The following is a 20,730-nucleotide window of genomic DNA, read 5'->3' on the forward strand; positions in this document are numbered from 1 at the left end:
AGCTTAAGAGTTCAGGCACTAAAGTGTGAGTTACTCATGTAAATTCTTACCACCAATCTAAAGATGTTGTCCAAACTGGCTTCATGGGCATGTTAACTTCTACAGTTGCAAATGGCCCTGCACCCAGAAGAGCCCCACACTTGGTTCAATGCTCTGCTATCACCATCTGGAGATTGTTAATAATTTTTGAACAAGAGACTCTGTATTTTCATTTTGCACTGGCCTCACGCATCATGCAGTTGGTCTGATAGAATGTCTTCAGACTTTTTCTGTAGTCAAGAAAAGGAAACAATTCTTTCCCATACTCTGGATTCTATCCCTTGTTCAAGGTATGTTTGGTGCACAGGGATTGCTTTCCAATCCCTCTTCTGGTGTTTAGGTGGTAAAAGTGAAGTGCAGGGAAAAAAATCAAGAAAGGATTTTTTTTTTTTTTTGCCTTTTTTTTTTTGGAGAAGGATATATTTTTAAAAATAGATCACTGAACAATAAGAAGTCATGTATGGCTGGACATGGTGGCTCACCCCTGTAATCCCAACACTCTGAGAGGCCAAGGTGGGCAGATCACCTGAGGTCAGGAGTTCAAGACCAGCCTGACCAATATGCTGAAACCTCGTCTCTACTAAAAATACAAAAAAAATTAGCCAGGCTTGTTGGCGCTGCCTGTAATTCTAGCTACTCAGGAGGCTGAGGCAGGAGAATCACTTGAACCCAGGAGGCAAAGTTTGCAGTGAGCTGAGACAGTGCCACTGCATCCCAGCTCCCAGCTTGGGCAACAGAGCAACACCCTGTCTCAAAACAAAACAAAACAACACAAACAAAGAAGTCATGAATGAGCATTCATGATCAGAAATCAAAGACAAAAAGGGGTAGGTTGCATGACTGGGTGTTGCTATAGCTTCCACATATTTGAGAACTTTACAGAAAAAGAAAAAAAAAACCAGAGAAAGTAGCTTTATCCACTTCCTGGGAGGTTAACTCTCCCTCTTCGGCCTCACAGAATCCAATGATCACTCACCAGATAGCAGAAATAGAGCATAGCTGAATGAATTTATGAAGTAAGGAAACTTAGAAGTGACTTTTGTTGGGTCAGGTCCCCAACTTACTTCCAAAATTTGTATATAGTGCATAAGTAAGGAGAAGAACACAAAAGTACCTGTCAACCCAAAAAAAGGAGGGAGAGATCAATCTGCTAATTAGCTTATCAATACTTAAAAGATTTAACTGTAGTATTATGATCAGAGAACCAAATTATTTCATCACCTCCCCTCATTCTTCTTCTCCCTCCTTTCAGACCATTTTTTCTCCTAGCTTTTCCTTTTCCCTTGTACCCTCCTGAAAATTTTTTAAGAGGCTAATTAAGCCTCTTCCACCCTCACCCCAAGGCTAAGACATTCGGAATTATTCCTGCCTCTGTTTACCTGTGACAATGCAGATGGATGCACAGAAAATATACCCTTTCTGGGTCTCAGGGAATAACTGAGGGAAGGTCAGCAACAAAAATTTCAAGCAGAATGAGAGGAGAAGGGCACTAATCATAGAAATTCCACCCAGTATGAAGTTGGCTAAAGACAGAGAGAGAGGGGTGTAAGTTCTTTTCAGGGCTATCTCTGGTTTTCGGAGTTCCCCAGTTCTAAAGGTCACATAGTGAAGTTTGGTGGATGTCAGCAGGAAGAAGTAGTTGTGAGGGAAATGAGGGGAAGGAGTAACGAGGCTAAGGTTAGTAATGACATTTAGCCCTCCCTTTTTTAATCCAGGACTTACTTGACTTGTGTTTGGGCATCCAACACATCATCTTACCACTGCAGTCCATGAAAAGTGCACTGACAAGAACATTGGGATCTCCAGGCAGTTCTGTTTCTACCCAGGAAGAGATGAAGGAAGACCACCAAAGCAGAGTGGCAGCCAGGAAATTACAGATAAGGATCATGGCACTGTTCAGTTTCTTCATCCTACACCACTCATGAAGAAGCATCGCCTAAGAAGAAAGTTGGGGAAAAGGGAGGAGTTTCTTTAAATTCTCCACATTTACTTCTCACCCTTCAAAAACAATTCCTAATGATCCCTCATTTCTAAAACTCTCTTAAGTCTTCCATTCAAGCCCCAATATCCTCTCTACAGTTTAACTCCTTACCCATTTAACAAATACTTACTGCATGCCGATAATGTGTCACGCCTTAAGTTCTGTTATATTGTCTTTTAACTGACCCTAGTAATTATCCCCACAATTCTAGACTCCAGATTAACAGCACCTCCCCCAAATAAGTTTATCAGGCCCTTCCCCAGCTTGAAACTCCCCTAACTCCTTTTGATTACCTCTAAATATAATCCTTGGGGTAATATCCAAGCCCTTCCTTATTCTAGCCTCAGTCTATCTTTCCAATTTTATTTGTCTACTTCCTTCCTATAATTCAACCTCTTTGCCAAAAAAGGTCATCACATTGCTTCCCAAATCCATATAGGCAAGATTTTCTGGAATGGGCTCCATTTTAAACCTTCTATTCCACTGCCCACTAAGTACCATCCAAATATCCTTCATTCATACAGTAAATGAACATGTTTTGAGCACCTACTATGTGTCCACAGTGCTTACATTGTTCTAAGTACCTGATGCTGGTTTGCAAAAGAAATATGGTTACCATTTAGACACATCCCCAGAGTGGCACAAACCTTTGCCAGAGCACATGTCCATCTACTAGCTCCTTCCTCTTCAGTCTCTCCAATGGCCAGTATAAATTTACCCTTCAAGGCCCAAGCTTGGACTAGAAGCTTACTCAACCACAGTGTCCAAACAGTTCACTTTGTGTGAACACATATGACCGTGATTGACTGCCCAATTTCACAGTCAATCATGTATCACTTCATATATTTATCTTTTCCTCTGTGAATGTTTTGACTTCCTAACTAAATCAGAGACAGTCCCCATTCTCGTAGTACTTGCATTCTTATGGATGTAGACAGTAAACAGACAAATAGAGAACAATGGAACAGGCTGGAGGTGGGACCAGAAAGTAGCCATAGTGTTAACTATTTAATATAAGATGGTCAGGAATGATCTTATAATGCCACATTTGAGCAGAGACCTAAGAAAGTAGGAGACTGAACTGAGCAGATATCTGGGAAAACCTCATCCAAAGACCTAGAGGCAGAAGCAAGCAGGAAGGCCTGCATTACAGCTGGAGTGGACTGAAGGAGGGTGCTAGAGTAAAGAAGCTGGCAGGAACCAGATTGTGTAGGACCCTGTAAGCAGCGCTAAGGAATATTTTATTTACTTATTTATTTATTTTATTTATCTATTTAATTTTTTTTTTTAGACGGAGTCTCGCGGTGTTGCCCAGGCTGGAGTGCAGTGGCGTAATCTGGGCTCACTGCAAGCTCCACCTCCCGGGTTCACGCCATTCTCCTGCCTCAGCCTCCTGAGTAGCTGGGACAACAAGCACCTGCCACCACGCCTGGCTAATTTTTTTTGTATTTTTAGTAGAGACAGGGTTTCACCATGTTAGCCAGGATGGTCTCGATCTCCTGACCTTGTGATCTGCCTGCCTTGGCCTCCCAAAGTGCTGGGATTACAGGCATAAGCCACCACGCCCAGCCTGCGCTAAGGAATATTTTATTTTGAAAAGACTTTGGAGGGTTTGAGCAGAGGAATGACATTATCTAATTTACATTTTTATGGATTCACTCAGTTGCCATGTTAGGATTGGACTACGAACCTAGGATTAATTTAAGCAGGAAACTCAGTAAAATTTTACCATAATGCTGTAATATGAGACAATGGTGGTTTGGAACATGCCTTTTTTTTTTTTTTTTTTTTCCCCCTTGAGACAGAGTCTGGCTCTGTTGCCCAGGCTGGAGTACAGTGGCGTGATCTTGGCTCACTGCAACCTCTGCCTCACGGGTTCGAGCAATTCTCCTGCCTCAGACTCCCAAGTAACTGGGATCACAGGAATGTGCCATTATGCCCAGCTAATTTTTATACTTAGTAGAGACGGGGTTTCACCCTGTTAGCCCAAGTGATCCTCCTGCCTCACCCTCCTACAGTGCTGGGATTACAGGTGTAAGCCACCGCACCTGGCCTGGAATATGTTCTTAACAGTGAAAGGCAAGAGGAGTCTCACCCTGTGGGTTTACTTTGCAGGGAGAGCTATTGGACTTAATGATGGATTAGACATGGGATATGAGAGACAAGAGTCAAGAATGGCCTCAAGGATTTTGGATCCAAATCTGTAAAGACTGAGTTGCTGTTTACTAATACGGGTAAGACCATAAGAGAGGCAAATAGAATGTACAAGAAGGGAGTTAGAGAAGTTTGATTTTACACATATTACATCTGACATGCTGATCAGATATCTAAAGATGTTAGTAACTATACAAAATAGCATGGTCATCAGGGAAGAGGTCCAGGCTACGAGTAAAAGGAGTAAAAATTTGGGAAATATCCATAATACATGAGAATTAAAACCATAAGAGTGAATGGGATCACCCAGGGCATAAGTGTAAACCAAGGAGAGAAGTGATTCTAGGACTTAACTCTAAGGCTTTCCATTATTTAGAGGTCCAGAGATGAAAAGTACCCAGCAAAGAGGACTAGGAAGGATTAGCCAGTGAAGCAGGAAGAGCTCAAATGAGAGTGGTGTACCTTGGTTTCTCTGATTTTCTTGAAGATACAAGAAAAGAATTTTTTTTTAAAGAGAGTGGTATAGCAGAAGCCAAGAGAAGAAAATATTTCAAGGAGAAAATGTCTAACTGTGTCAAAGGTTATCAATCGGGCAGGTTAAGATAAGACATGACCAGGTGTTGTGGTTCACACCTGTGATCCCAGCACTTTGAGAGGCCAAGGTGAGAGGATGGCTTGAGGTTAGGAGTTCGAAACCTGAGCAATATAAGACTCCATCTCTACATAATAAAAATAATAATAAAAAAAGGTGAGACGTGAAAATCTATCACTGGTTCAGCAAAGCGAAGGTCACTATGACCTTGATAAAATCTTTTTTAGAGGAGTGCTAGGGACAAAAAGCCTGACTGGAGAGGAAGGTTCAAGAAAGAATGGATGGAAGCCCAGGCGCAGTGGCTCATGCCTGTAATCCCTGCACTTTGGGAGTTTGAGGCAGGCAGATCACCTGAGGTCAAAAGTTCAAGACCAGCCTGGTCAACGTGATGAAACCCTGTCTCCACTAATAATACAAAAAAAATTAGCTGGGCATGGTAGCGCATCCCTGTAATCCCAGCTACTCAGGAGGCTGAGGCAGGAGAATCTGGGAGGCGAAGGTTGCAGTGAGCGGAGATCATGCTATTGCACTCCAGCCTGGGCAACAGGAGCAAAATTCCATCTCAAAAAAGAAAAGCAAAGCAAAGCAGAATATATGCATGTTTAAGTACATGGATGAGGTATTGAGAATGTGTGAAAAATGTCTTCTGATTGCTTCTATTTCCTCAAATAGAAAGCAAGTTTGGCTGGGCACAGTGGGTCATGCCTGTAATCCCAGCACTTTGGGAGGCTAAGGCAGGCAGATCACGAGGTCAGGAGTTCGAGACCAGCCTGACCAACATGGTGAAACCCCGTCTCTACTAAAAATACAAAAATTAGGCCGGGCGCGGTGGCTCAAGCCTGTAATCCCAGCACTGTGGGAGGCCGAGACGGGTGGATCACGAGGTCAGGAGATCGAGACCATCCTGGCTAACACGGTGAAACCCTGTCTCTACTAAAAATTACAAAAAACTAGCCGGACGAGGTGGCGGGCACCTGTAATCCCAGCTACTCGGGAGGCTTAGGCAGGAGAATGGCGTAAACCAGGGAGGCAGAGCTTGCAGTGAGCTGAGATCCGGCCACTGAACTCCAGCCTGGGCGACAGAGTGAGACTCCGTCTCAAAAAAAAAGAAAGCAAAAAACAAAAATTAGCCGGGTGTGGTGGCGCATGCTTGTAACCCTAGCTACTCAGGAGGCTGAGGCAGAAGATTTGCTTGAACCCAGGAGGGAGGCTGCAGTGAGCCAAGATCGCGCAACTGCACTCCAGCCTGGGCGACAGAGCAAGACTCCATCTCAAAAAAAAAAAAAAAAAAAAAAGGAAGAAAGAAAGCAAGGTCATAGCTGAGGTGAGCATAGGAGAGGAGGTATTGGAAGTTTGTGAAAAGATAAGTGAGAAAATGTTATCTACCAGAGTGGAGAAGTGAAGGGGCTAGGTCACTGTATGGGATTACAGTGAACACTAAGGACTCACTCAAGGTTAGTGGTCATGAAATTACAGTTGCATCAGTGTGGTGTTTTTCTCCAATTATGTTCACCTAGATAGGTATGACCAATGAATAAATAGACATGTGGATTTATTTATTTATTTTTTTGAGACGGAGTCTCACTTTGTCGCCAGGCTGGAGGACACTGGCACAATCTCAGCTCACTGCAACCTCGACTCCCTGGTTCAAGTGATTCTCCTGCCTCAGCCTCCCTAGTAGCTGGGATTATAGGCACATGCCAACATGCCCAGTTAATTTTTGTTGTATTTTCAGTAGAGACAAGGTTTCACCATGTTGGCCAAGATGGTCTCAATCTCCTGATCTTGTGATCCACCTGCCTCAGCCTCCCAAAGTGCTGGGATTACAGGCGTGACCACCGTGCCAGGCCTGAAATGTGGATTTTTACAAGGATTAGAATTTCTTTTTCTTTTTCTTTTTTTTTTTTTGAGATGGAGTCTCGCTCTTTTGCTTAGGCTGGAGTGGTGCAATCTTGGCTCACTGCAACCTCTGCCTCCCAGGTTCAAGCCATTCTCCTGCCTCAGCCTCCCAAGCAGCTGGAATTACAGGTGTGCGCCACCATGCCTAGCTATTTTTTGGTATTTTTAGTAGAGATGGGGTTTCACCATGTTGGCCAGGCTGGTCTCAAACTCCTGACCTCAGGTGATCTGCCTGCCTCGGCCTCCCAAAGTGTTAGGATTACAGGCGTGAGCCACTGTGCCCAGTCAGGATTAGAATTTCATAAGACAAGTATGATGAAGCAAGTGGGATGACAATGTAAGCAAGAATGACTGTAGTCACAGACCATGGAATCCAGTTTGGGAAAGGAGGAAAGTGAAGACATGAGAAGGGTGGTGGACAAGACACAGGTGTAATAGACTGTAAACACGGTGGGGTCAAAGTGTTGGAGCTGAGGCCCTACAGGGAGTAAGCTGAGGGACAGGAGGTAAGAGGCAGAGCAAGATGCTTAAGGTTGAATTGCGGAGTGGGTCTGATAAAGTCTAAGGCAGTTTTTAAACCTGCAATTCTCAGAGCAGAAAAACATTAGTGGATTGAGAAATCAGCTTTGGAGATAAGAACCAATTTATTTTTGTTGTTTTTCTATTCTTTTAGGTGCTTTTGTTTTTGTTTTGAGACGGAGTCTCACTTTGTTGCACAGGCTGGAGTGCTATGGCGCAATCTCTGCTCACTGCAACCTCTGCCTCCTGGGTTGAAGTGATTCTCCTGCCTCAGGCTCCCGAGGAGCTGGGATTACAGATGCCTGACACCAGGCCCGGCTAATTTTTTGTATTTTTAGTAGAGACGGGTTTTCACCATGTGGGCCAGGCTGGTCTTGAACTCTTGACCTTGTGATTCACTCATCTCAGCCTCCCAAAGTGCTGGGGTTACAGGTGTGAGCCACCGCGCCTGGCCTATTTTAGGTTTTTAAAAAATATAGTCATGGCTGGGCGTGGTGGCTCACGCCTGTAATCTCAGCATTTGGGGAGGCCAAGGCGGGTATATCACCTGAGGTCAGGAGTTCAAGACCAGCCTGACCAACACAGTGAAACCCGGTCTCTACTGAAAATGCAAAATTAGCCGGGCATGGTGGTGCATGCCTGTAATTCCAGCTACTCAGGAGGCTGAGGCACGTGAATGGCTTGAACCTGGGAAGCGGAGGTTGTGGTGAGCCGAGATCACACCATCGCACTCCAGCCTGTGCAACAAGAGCAAAACTTGGTCTCAAAAAAAAAAAAAAAGTACTATCATGTGCCATATGATGACATTTCAATCAACAATGGACCACATTTATGACGGTGGTCCCATAAGATTATAATGAAGCTGATTATTCCTATTGCCTAACATTCATTATATACTTATTATTGTTAGAGTATACTCCTACTTATAAAAAGAGTTAGCTATAAAACAGTCTCAGACAGGTCCTTCAGAAGGTATACCAGAAGAAGAGATGACAGCTCCATGTGTTATTGCCCATGAAGATGTTTCAGTGGGATAAGATGTTGAGGTGGCACACAGTGATATTGATGACGCTGTGTAGGCCTAGGCTAATGTGTGTGTCTTAATCTTTATTTATTTTTTTTATTTGTTTGAGATTGTGTCTCACTCTGTCATCTAGGCTGGAGGGCAGTGGTGTGATCACAGTTCACCACAACCTCTGCCTCTAGGGCTCAAATGATCCTCCCGCTTCAGGCTCCTGAGTGACTGAGACCACAGGTGCACACCACCACGTCCAGGTAATTTTTTTGTATTTTTGGTACAGATGGGGTTTCATCATGTTGCCTAGTCTTGTCTCCAACTCCTGAGTTAAGCAATCCATCTGTCTTGGCTTCTTAAAGTGCTGGGATTGCAGGCATGGGTCACCCCGCCCAGTGAATCTTAGTCTTTAACAAAAAAGTTTTGAAAAACAAAATATTTTAAAAATAGAAAAAAGCTTATTTTATTAGTCCATTTTCATACCGCTAGGAAGAAATGCCCAAGACTGGGTAATTTATAAAGAAAAAGAGGTTTGATGGACTCACAGTTACACATGGTTGGGGAGGCCTCACAATCGTCGCAGAAGGCAAAGGAGGAGCAAAGGCATATCTTACATGGCGGCAGGCAAGAGAGCATGTGCAGGGGAACTGCCCTTTTGTAAAACCATCAAATCTCCTGAGACTTATTCACTGTCGTGAGAACAGCATGGGAAAAACTCACCCCCATGATTCAGTTACCTCACACCCGGTCCCTCCCATGACATGTGGGGGATTATGGGAGCTACAGTTCAAGATGAGATTTGGGTGGGGACACAGCCAAACCATATCACTTATAGAATAAGGATACACAGAATGAATATAGTTTTGTACAGCTATCCATTGTTTGTGTTTTAAGCTGTTATTCCAAAAAAAGTCAAAAAGTTTGTGTGTTTTTTTTTTTTTGAGACAGAGTCTCACTAGGTCGCCCAGGCTGGAGTGCAGCGGTGCAATCTCGGCTCACTGCAAGCTCCGACTACCGGGTTCACGCCATTCTCCTGCCTCAGCCTCCCGAGTAGCTGGGACTACAGGTGCCTGCCACCACACCCAGCTAATTTTTTTTTTTTTTTGTATTTTTAGTAGAGACAGGGTTTCATGTGTTAGCCAGTATGGTCTCGATCTCCTGACCTCTTGATCTGCCTACCTCAGCCTCCCAAAGTGCTGGGATTACAAAAAAGTCAGAAAGTTTTAAAAAATTGCCAGGCTTGGTGGCTCATGCCTGTAATCCCAGCACTTTGGGAGGCCAACATAGGCGGATCACTTGATGTTAGGAGTTCGAGACCAGCCTGGCCAACATGGTGAAACCAAAAATACAAAAATTAACTGAGCATGGTGGTACATGCCTGTAATCTCAGCTACTCACGTGGCGGAGGCAGGACAATCACTTGAATCCAGGAGGCAGAGGTTGCAGTGAGCTGAGATCGTGCCACTGCACTCTAGCCTGGGCGACAGAGCAAGACTCCATCTCAAAAAAATAAATAAATAAAAATAAAATAAATAAATAATGAAAAAGTTTGTAAAATAAAAGTTATAGTAAGCTAAAGTTAATTTACTATTGAAGAAAAACATTTTTTACAAATTTACTGTAGCCTAAGTATAGTGTTTATAAAGTCTACAGTAGTGTACAGTATTGTCCTAGGCTTTCACATTCATTCACCACTCACTGACTCACCCAGAGCAACTTCCAGTCCTGCAAGCTCCATTCATGGTAAGTGTCCTATACAAGTGTACTTTTTTGTTTGTTTGTTTGGAGATGGAGTCTCGCTCTATTGCCCAGGCTGGAGTGCAGTGGCATGATCTTGGCTCACTGCAACCTCCACCTCCCAGGTTCAAGTGATTCTCCTGCCTCAATCTCCCAAGTATCTGGGATTACAGGCACCCACCACCACAGTGGCTAATTTTTTTGTATTTTAGTAGAGACGGAGTTTCACCATGTTGGCCAGGCTGGTTTCAAACTCCTGACCTCAAGTGATCCACCTGCCTTGGCCTCAAAGTGTTAGTATTACAGGTGTGAGCCACTGCACCCGGCCAGGTGTACCATTTTTAAAAATCTTTTATATCGTATTTTTACTGTGCCTTTTCTATGTTTAGATATGTTTAGGTACACAAATACTTATCATTGTGTTACAATTGCCTATACCACTCAGCACAGTAACAGGCTGCACAGGTTTATAGCCTAGGAGCAATATGCTATAGCAAACAGCCTAGGTGTGTAGTAGGCTGTACCATCTAGGTTTGTATAAGTGCACTCTGTGAGTCTGCACAAGGATGAAATCACCTAACAACACATTGCTCAGAATGTATCCCTGTCATTAAACAATGCATGACTATTTAAATATGATTAAATGCATATTTAATACTAACTTTATACTTGTACTTATAAGTAGCAAGGGAAAGGAGTGGATTATGAAACCTTCAGTTATAAATTCGTATACAGTCAGGAGTCAAGATGTAAACTGTATTTATTACTGTGAGCTGAAGAAAAAGAAGTTGGAAAACATTGCTCTAAATGTTGGTCACATGAAGGGGTTGCAAAGAAAGCGTGGAAAAGAAGATCACCAGATGAGAGAAGACTAGAGAATCTTATGATTTTTGGCACACAATATGGAAGCTAGAAAAATTAGAACTGCATTTCTATTTCAAAATTCCTTTCATCCCTATCTACTTGTGTGAACACAATTTCTCATATCCATAAGAATGACAAACAGACATAGAGCTGATTTTGACCTCTGGTCTCATTCTAGCAGTGAGGAATATTCTGCCATGGAAACATGACTTAGAAAATATTAGTCCCGGCCGGGCGCGGTGGCTCAAGCCTGTAATCCCAGCACTTTGGGAGGCCGAGACGGGTGGATCACGAGGTCAGGAGATCGAGACCATCCTGGATAACACGGTGAAACCCCGTCTCTACTAAGAAATACAAAAAACTAGCCGGGCGAGGTGGCGGGCGCCTGTAGTCCCAGCTACTCGGGAGGCTGAGGCCGGAGAATGGCGTGAACCCGGGAGGCGGAGCTTGCAGTGAGCTGAGATCCGGCCACTGCACTCCAGCCTGGGCTACAGAGCGAGACTCCGTCTCAGAAAAAAAAAAAAAAGAAAAAAAAGAAAAAGAAAATATTAGTCCCAACGTGCCCAGTAGCTCACGCCTGTAATGCCAACACTTTGGGAGGCCGAGGCAGGCAGAGCGCTTGAGCCCAGGAGTTTACGACCAGTTTGGGCAACATAGTGAGATCCCCTGTCTACAAAAAATTTAAAAAAAAACTTTAGCTGGGTGTGGTGGCATCTGCCTGTGGTCCCAGTTACTTGGGAGGCTGAGGCAGGAGAATTGCTTGAACCTGGGAGGCAGAGGTTGTAGTGAGCTAAGATTGTGCCACTGCATTCCATCCTGGGCAACAGAGTGAGATGGTCTCAAAAAAGAAGGAAAAAAGAAAAAGAGAGAGAGAGAAAGAGACGAAGGAAGGAAAGGAGGGAGGGAAGGAAGGAGGGAGATGTTTGGGGAGGGCAGATGGAAAAGAATAGAAAAGAAAGAGGCTAGGAGCGGTGGTTCATGCCTGTAATCCCAGCACTTTGGGAGGCAAAGGTGGGCGGATCACTAGGTCAGGAGATCGAGACCATCCTGGCCAACATGGTGAAACCCCATCTCTACTAAAAATACAAAAAAATTAGCAGGGAATGGTGGCACGCGCCTGTAGTCCCAGCTGCTCAGGAGGCTGAGGTAGGAGAATCGCTGGAATCTGGGAGGTGGAGGCTGCAGTGAGCCAAGATCGCGCCACTGCACTCCAGCCTGGGTGACAGAGTGAGACTGTCTCAAAAAAAGAAAAAGAGAGAGAGAGAAAGGAACGGAGGAATAAAAATCTGAGTTCAAGTAAAAAAGAGAAAGATGGCCGGGCTCAGTGTCTCATGCCTGTAATCCTTGTACTTTGGAATGCCAAGGTGGGCAGATCACTTGAGGTCAGGAGTTCAAGACCAGCCTAGCCAACATGATGAAACCCTGTCTCTACTAAAAATACAAAAATTAACTGGGCATGGTGGTGTATGCCTGTAATCCCAGCTACTCAGGAAGCTGAAGCAGGAGAATCGCTTGAACCTGGGATGTGGAAGTTGCAATGAGCTGAGATCGTGCCACTGTGCTCCAGACTGGGTGACAGAGCGAGACTCTGTCTCAAAAAAAAAAAAAAAGAGAAAAAGATGTAAAATATCTAATGTTAAAAAAAATTTTTTTTAAAAAAGCTTTTTTTAAATTTTTTTTTTTTTGATGATAGGTTTAAATCACTATCATCATATCAAATTCAGGACACACAAGTTGCTGTGTCCTGAATTTCAGCCTAGCAATAATACTTGGAGATTTGTGTTCTGTGACCGAAGAAACCAGAAGGGTTTTTAAAGATGAGAGGCAGTAACTGGATTTATTTCTGGGGTGTCTGAAAGACTGCCTAGTTCAGGAGTAAAACCTAAACACTTTAGAAACCACTGGATATATCTAGAGGAGTGATGGAACACATTTTAAAATGTCATAATTCACAATATACTGGAAATCACATTCTTTACAACTGTTTAAACTTATGATGTGAAATTTTTAGATGTCAACTTAAAAATGTAGAAGTGGATACAAAATTTTTCAACAGGATATGCTTTCAAAGTTTGAAGACCACTGCTCTAAAGTAGTTCTTACATGTGATGGGCTTCAAGGAGTCAGTTTTGCTAGCTGTGTGACACTGGCAAGTGACATAAATTCAGCTGTCTCCTTATCTGTAAAATGGGGATAGTAACAATACCCTATCTCAGTAGCTGTCCAACTTTAGTATTCATCAAAATAGCATGGAGGGCTTTTTAAACAGACTGCTAGGTCCTCACCCCTAGAGTTTCTGATTCAGTATGTCTAGGGCCGGGCCCTAAAATTTATATTTCTAACAAGTTTCCAGGTGATGCTCATGCTGCTGGTCCAGGGACCACACTCTGAGAACCTATGGCCTATCTCATAAGGTCATTGAGAAAATTTAAAACATTAGTAGATAAAATGCTTAAACTGTACTGGGACATAGCAGGTGCTGATATTTATTAGCCAATATCATCAATTAGGACTGGATTCACTGTAACAGAAAATTCTACTCCAGTGGATTAAACAGGAAAGAGTACTATCTCATTTAATAAGAGGTCCCAAGGTAAATCATCCAGTGGTGGCACTACTGTCAAGAACGTCCCCAGTTCCTTCTGTCTTCTTGCTCAGTTGCCTTTGTTCCATGGCTTTTATCATCACAAATGTATGATAGCTGCTGTTCCTCCAGGAATTCTGTCTGCATTCCTGGGAGGCAGAAAAAAGGGCAAAAATGCACAGGGCAAAGAATTGATGGAGTGTTCCAGCCAAGCTGCTCCCTTTTAAAAAATGTTTCCCGAAGCCCCCACAGTGACACTGACTTGAATCACAATGATCAGATCCAGGTCACATGCTACCCCAACTACAAAGAAATCAGAGAAAGAAAGAATTTTTAGTTCTCCAGCCACTATGGTGGAGGAAATCAAAGGAGAATGCAGTTTGAGACAGACAATATATTTCACTTGCCTGAAGGGTACCCATGAACACCAAGAAACTCATGCAAAATATCAAGTGTATGTATATTTTTCTGAAGAGTCAGTCCACAGCTTTCATGAGATTCTTAAGAGTCCAAAAACAAGGGCTTTCAAGCCCTAGTTTCTTGACTTGAAGGCCTAAGTATTTTCACAAAAAGGATGTCCATTCCTCTTCATCCCCTCTGTCTGCCATCACATTAAATCATAAAACCTGAGGGCATGGAACTCTCTTAATTGCTGTATCCTTTCCTTTTTTCTAAAAAAAGTTTCTGAAATCGTTGTAAATGCTGCTTATACTATTACATATTTGTCTATAATTTGTCCTTAAGTATATTCTTTGGTGTGTGTATGTTCTTAATGTGATTTCCCAAATAGATAATATACTTTTTTTTTTTTTTTTTTTTGTGAGACAGACTCTTGCTCTGTCAACCCAGGCTGGAATGCAGTTGCACCATAATGGATCGCTGCAGCCTCAAACTCCTAGGCTCGAGCCAATCTCCCACCTCAGTAACCTGAGTAGCTGGGACGACAGGCATGTGCCACTATGCATAGCTAAGTTCAATTTTTTTGTAGAGATGAGGTTTCACTATGTTGACCAGGCTGGTCTTGAACTCCTGGGCTCAAGCGATCCTCCCACCTTGGACTTCCAAAGCATGTCCTTGTATATTTTCTTCCTTTGTTGTTTGCATAAAGTTGGGAAGCAAGGAGCATTAACATCCGAAATAAGTTACTGTGTCCTGAATTTCAGCCTGGTAATAATACTTGGAGATTTGTGTTCTCTGACTGAAGAAAGCAGAAGGGTTTTTAAAGATGAGAGGCAGTAACCGGATTTATTTCTGGGGTGTCTGAAAGACTGCCTAATTCAGGAGTAAAACCTAAACACTGAAGGATTTGCATTCTTCAACATATGACTTTCACATAATGGGAAGACTTATCAACAAAAATCTTTACTGGGATCATCTGGAATCTCACCCTGAAAACACTGAGATCAAAAGTACTAATTGTGAAGTATCAGCTGAACAGTGTATAAAACAGGTTGGAAATAAGTTCTAAAATTATTAAAATGGTAGAATTGAGAAAGTTTAAATATATTTAAGAATAGCACATAGGTTTATATCCTGGGTAAAATGCATTTAGAAAGTTAACATTTGCTACTCCTGACAGTAATGGGTCTGAGTTTGGTAGAAAGAGCCTTCCCATTTACAAACCAGCCAAGAGAATGTTCCACTGTGCAGAGAAGAAGCGATTTACAAGAAATGGGGAATACTTTTTAAAAGAACAAGCCAGGCTGGGCGCAGTGGCTTAAGCCTGTAATCCCAGCACTTTGGGAGGCTGAGGCGGGAGGATCGCTTGAGCCCAGGAGTTCAAGACCAGCCTGGGCAACATGGTAAAACTCCATCTCTACTAAAAATACAAAAAAAGGAAAAAAAAAAAAAAAAAGGAGCAGGGTGTGGTAGTGCACATCTGTAATCCCAGCTCCTTGGGAGGCTGAGGTACAAGAATCACTTGAACCCAGGAAGTAGAGGTTGCAGTAAGCCAAGATCGTTCCACTGCACTCCAGCCTGTGGGACAGACCGAGACACTGTCTCAAAGAAACAACAACAAAAAAATAAAATAACAAGCTAAAAACCTTATGAAAGTCAGTATTTCAATAAAATTAATTTTTGTTTTGTCCCAACAATGTTATATTTAACGTAATTTTGTACCACTTTTCACAGTGAATCATTTTTATTTTTTTTTACATCTAACTCAAGCCCCAATTTTTTTTGCAGTTCAGATAACCTGACTTTCAATCAGTAGATGTATTAGCTCCCTTATGTTGGCCTTAACCTATTTATGGGTTAAGAAAATTTGGAAAAGGTAAATGGTCATTTCCAAGTTAGGCTCTCTGATGAGAAGAATTCCTGAAATTTGAAAATACACTGATCCAGTTCAGAGTCTCAGCTTTTGGTGTCTCTGCTCTTTAAACATCAAAAAAGAGAAGAGTGACAAATTGATTTTGGGCGGCCATAAAACCATGTTAAATGTTAATATGAATGGTTTCCTTAAATATGGAAAAAACTTCCCTGGTGTCAAATGGGATGTTAGAAACTGGTTAGAAATTAGTCATATTTGCAAGCTCCCTTATTAGCAGATATCATGGGTTGAACTGTGTTCCACCAAAATTCATATGTTGCAGTCCTAAAACTTGGCACCTCAGAATGTGACCCTTATTTGGAGACAGTGCCTTTAGAGAGTTACTGCGAGGCCAACTGAAAGTAGGTCATTAGGATGTGATCGAACCCATCCTAATATGGCCAGTGTCCTTTTAAAAAGGGAAAATTTGGATACAGACATACACAGAGAGAAGACAATGTGAAGGGACATAGGAAAGAATGGCTATCTACAAGCCAAGGAGAGAGGCTGGAACAGATCTTTCCCTCATTGCCTTCAGAAGGAATCAACTCTACTGAAACCTTGATTTTGGATTTCTAGCCTCCAGAACTGTGAGACAAATTTTTGTTGTTTAAGTCACTCGGTTATGATATTTTGTTATGGCAGCATTAACAAACTAGTACAGCAGGGATTCTCTGATGTCGTACAAGTTTTCTTTCACTCCTCCCATTCAAACACCGCTCTCTTCCTTCCCCATGGAAGGACACTGATGTACAGGAAAGGCTGAGCTTTAGCTGAAAAATTTCCCACTCTTAATGCTTATAAACTCTTTCCTAAATATGTGGCATCTTTGATGTCAGAATCTCCCAAGTTTTAGCTTAACATAGAATGTGAGCCAAAGTGTTGCATGCAACTTTCATTCTGTCATTGCTTAAAAGGAAGCTGCCGGGTCACAATATTTTCTTTCCCCTTCCTGCAGGCTGTGATTCTCTTTCACCCACGTGAACAAGGCAATCCCCAGGAGGTCCAAAAGCAGCAAGAAGAACACAGACCCCTGGAGAACTTTGTGAAGAAAGGCTTCTAGAAGTCTCCGGTTTGCCCTTCAACAGCACATTTATATGACATAGAAAATTTTTTATCTTGCTTAAATCGTTGTTACTTGGTCTTTATGGTACTAATCAAATAAACATCCTAACTGAAAGAAAATAGAATAGAATTAAGGACTGATAACTAAAGAGGGACCAAAGTTTACACACACCTACCTAGATTATTCCGAGAGTCTCTTGACTGATTTTACTGTTTTTGGTCTTGTCCCTGTTCAATGCATTCTCCACATTATAACTATAATCTAAGACATAATCTGGTTATGCTACCTGCTTGTTAAGAAACCACTGCCTAGAGTTGATTAGTATTGTCTTATACAGTAGCCACTAAAATTCAATAAAAATTCAGTAGTACTAGCCACATTTCAAGTGTTTTTGTTGTTGTTTTTTGTTTGCTTGCTTGTTTTTTTTTTTTTGAGGCAGGGTCTCTCTCTGTCACCCAGACTGGAGTGCAGTGGTGCAAATATAGCTCACTGATGCCTCGACTTCCCAGGCTCAAGTGATCCTCCCACCTTAGCCTCCCAAGTAGCTGGGACTATAGGGGCATACCACCATGCCTGACAAGTTTTTGTATTTTTTGTGAAGACAGGGTTTCATCATTTTGCCCAAGCTGGTCTCAAACTCCTAAGCTCAAGGGATATGCCCACCTCAGCCTCCAAAAGTGCTGGAATTACAGGCATGAGCCACCGTGCCCAGCCTCAAGAGTTTAATAGTCACATGTAGCTAGCGATTACTGTGTTGGACAACACAGATACAGGATAAAGTTCTATTGGTTGGACAGTATTGGGCTAGGAGATGCATGTCCAAGTCCCCCACACGTCCTGTAAAACTTTCTCTCCAGACTTACCTGCTGTCACTTTACACTTAGTCAAGGCCACCATGCTATTTCTTAGCCTTGCACTTGTTCGTAATGCTGCTGCCAAGGAATTCTCTCTCCTCCACCTTGTCCACCTAGAAAACAATTTTTTTTTAAGTATTACCTTATTTACACACACACCCAAAAAACCCCAGAAGCATTGAGTAGTTCAAGAATTAAATTTGAATACATCTTCCCTTTTATCTACTATCCCTACAAAGATTAGCAGATCCAGAGAAGGGTCTTCATTTTAAAAATAACAGATTTATAACTTAACAAAAAAACATAATCCAATTAAAAACTAGACAAAAAACTTGAATAGGCATTTCTCCGAAGATATGCAAATGCAAAGAGATGCACAACATCACTAATCACTAGGGAAATGTAAATAAAAACCACAAAGAGATACCACTTCACACTCACTAGGCCACCTACCTTAAAAAAAAAAAAAAAAAAAACAAGCAGAAAATAATGAATGTTGGCAAGGATGAAGAGAATTGGAATCCTTGCACACTGTTGGTGAGAATGTAAAATAATATAGCTGCTATGGAAAACAGTATGGCAATTCTTCAAAAAATGAAAAATAGAATTACCATATAACCCAGTAATTCCTTTTTTGGGTATACTCTGAAGAATTAAAGGCAGGATCTCAAAGAGATATTTATAAACCCCATGTCCGTAGCAGCATTATTCACAATAGCCAGAAGGTGAAAGCAAACCAAGTGACTATTGACAGATGAATGGATAAAAAAAATGTGGTATATACATATAGTGAAATATTGTTCAACTCTAAAAAGTAAGGGAACTGACATGCTACAACATGAATGAAACTTGACAGCATTATGCTAAGTGAAACAAGCCTGTCACAAAAAGACGAATACTGTATGATTCCATTTATCTGAGGTACCTAGAGTAGTCAAATTCATAGAGACAAAAAGCAGAATGGTGATGTCCAGGGGCTGAAGGGAGAGGGGAATGGGGAGTTATTGCTTAATAGGTACAGTTTCCATTTTATAAGATGAAAAGAGTTTTGCAGATAGATGGTAGCGATGGTCGCACAACAATGTGAATGTACCTAATACCACTGAACTGAACACTTAAAAACAATTAAGATAGGGCCGGGTGCGGTGGCTCATGCCTGTAATCCCAGCACTTTGGGAGGCCGAGGTGGGTGGATCATGAGATCAGGAGATCGAGACCATCCTGGCTAACATGGTGAAACCCCGTCTCGACTAAAAATACAAAAAATTAGCCAGACGTGGTGGCGGGCGCCTGTAGTCCCAGTTACTCAGGAGGCTGAGGCAGAAGAATGGCGTGAACCCAGGAGGCAGAGCTTGTAGTGAGCCGAGGTGATGCCACTGCACTCCAGCCTGGGCGACAGAGCAAGACTCCCTCTCAAAAAAGAAAAAAAGATAGGCTGGGCGCGGTGGCTCACACCTGTAATCCCAACACCCCAACACTTTGGGAGGCCGAGGGGGGCGGATCCCAAGGTCAAGAGATTGAGACCATCCTGGCCAACATGGTGAAAGCCTGTCTCTACTAAAAATACAAAAAAAATTAGCTGGGCGTGCCTGTAATCCCAGCTACTCGGGAGGCCGAGGCAGGAGAATCGATTGAACCCAGGAGGCAGAGGTTGCAGTGAGCCTAGATTGTGCCACTGTACTCCAGTCTGGCAACACAGCAAGACTCCGTCTCAAAAACACAAACAAACAAACAAACAAACAAAAACCATTAAGATGCTAAATTTTATGTGTATTTTATTACAATTGTTTTAAAAATATCCATATTTAAATCTCATTCCTAAAAAGGTAAGTTTTGAGCAAGCCCTGACTCTACCCAGTTCACAACCATATCTTCAAACATCCCACATTCTCTTTTTTTTTTTTTTTTTTAAGAGACAGAGTCTTGCTCTGTCACTCCGGCTGGAGCATAGTGGCACAATCATAGCTCACTGTAACCTCAAACTCCTGGGCTCAAGCAACCTTCCACCTCAGCCTCTGGAGTAGCTAGGACTATGGAGGTGCAGGCCATCACACTCCACTAATTTTTTTTATTTTTTGTAGTTGGGGGAAAGAGGGATGGGCTGGGTATTCTTGCTTTGTTGCCCTGGCTGGTCTTCAACTCCTGGCTTCAAGTGATCCTCCCACCTCAACCTCCACCGAAGTGCTGGAATTACAGGCATAAGCCACCAAGCCTGACCTATCCCATATTCTTAAAACATACCCCATGATCCTGCTTTTCCAAAGAGAAGAGCACACATGCACAAAAATGCATACAAGGAATGTATGACCAGCCTGGACAACATGGCAAAACTCCATCCCTACTAAAAATACAAAAATTAGCTGAGTCTGGTGGCATGCGCCTATAGTCCCAGCTACTCACCAGGCTGAGGCAAGAGAATCACTTAAACCCAGGAGGCAGAGGTTGTAGTGAGCAACACTGCACTCCAGCCTCGGTGACAGAGCAAGACTTTGTCTCAAACAAACAAACAAACAAACAAAAGCGTGAGAAGATTCATAAAAAGATGGTTACGCTTGTTTAAATAAGGTTGGAGAGGAATGGAAAGAAGGGTAAGTGTAAAGTGGCAGTTAAGAGAAAAATCTGCTGGGCAAGAAACATCTCATTCATTTATAGAAGGGTCTTGCAATTCCTGAGTGGATGCATGTGACTAGTGGTGTGCTAGGCAGGCTCTAGCCCAAGTGAAGGAGATTGGGGCAGCTGCCATGAAGCACGCAGATCTTCGAAAGGCAGGACATTACCTAGGACTCAACTCTGACATTTGCTGCAGCATCACCTGGTCTCCTGATCTCCCTTTCTGAGCAAAGCAGGTCTATAAAAAGAGAAAGAAGTTGTCAGGAATAACCTAGTGCTAGTTCTGCTCACCCAGGCCAACTCCCATAAAAGTCCTTTCTGCACAATTCAGCTGCAAATAAACCTTCTCTCAATATATTAGCACCATCCAAATCCACCACCCAATACAAAGTAAATGCAAAATGCTCAACAAGGTGGCAGGACCAATATAAATTTAAACATGAATGGAAGAGCAGATATGTTTACAATATGTTAGCTCATCATACAATACAATTTTTTTTTTTTT

This window comes from Macaca fascicularis, chromosome 4 (assembly GCF_037993035.2).
Source record: "Macaca fascicularis isolate 582-1 chromosome 4, T2T-MFA8v1.1".
NCBI classification, from domain to species: Eukaryota; Metazoa; Chordata; class Mammalia; order Primates; family Cercopithecidae; genus Macaca; species Macaca fascicularis.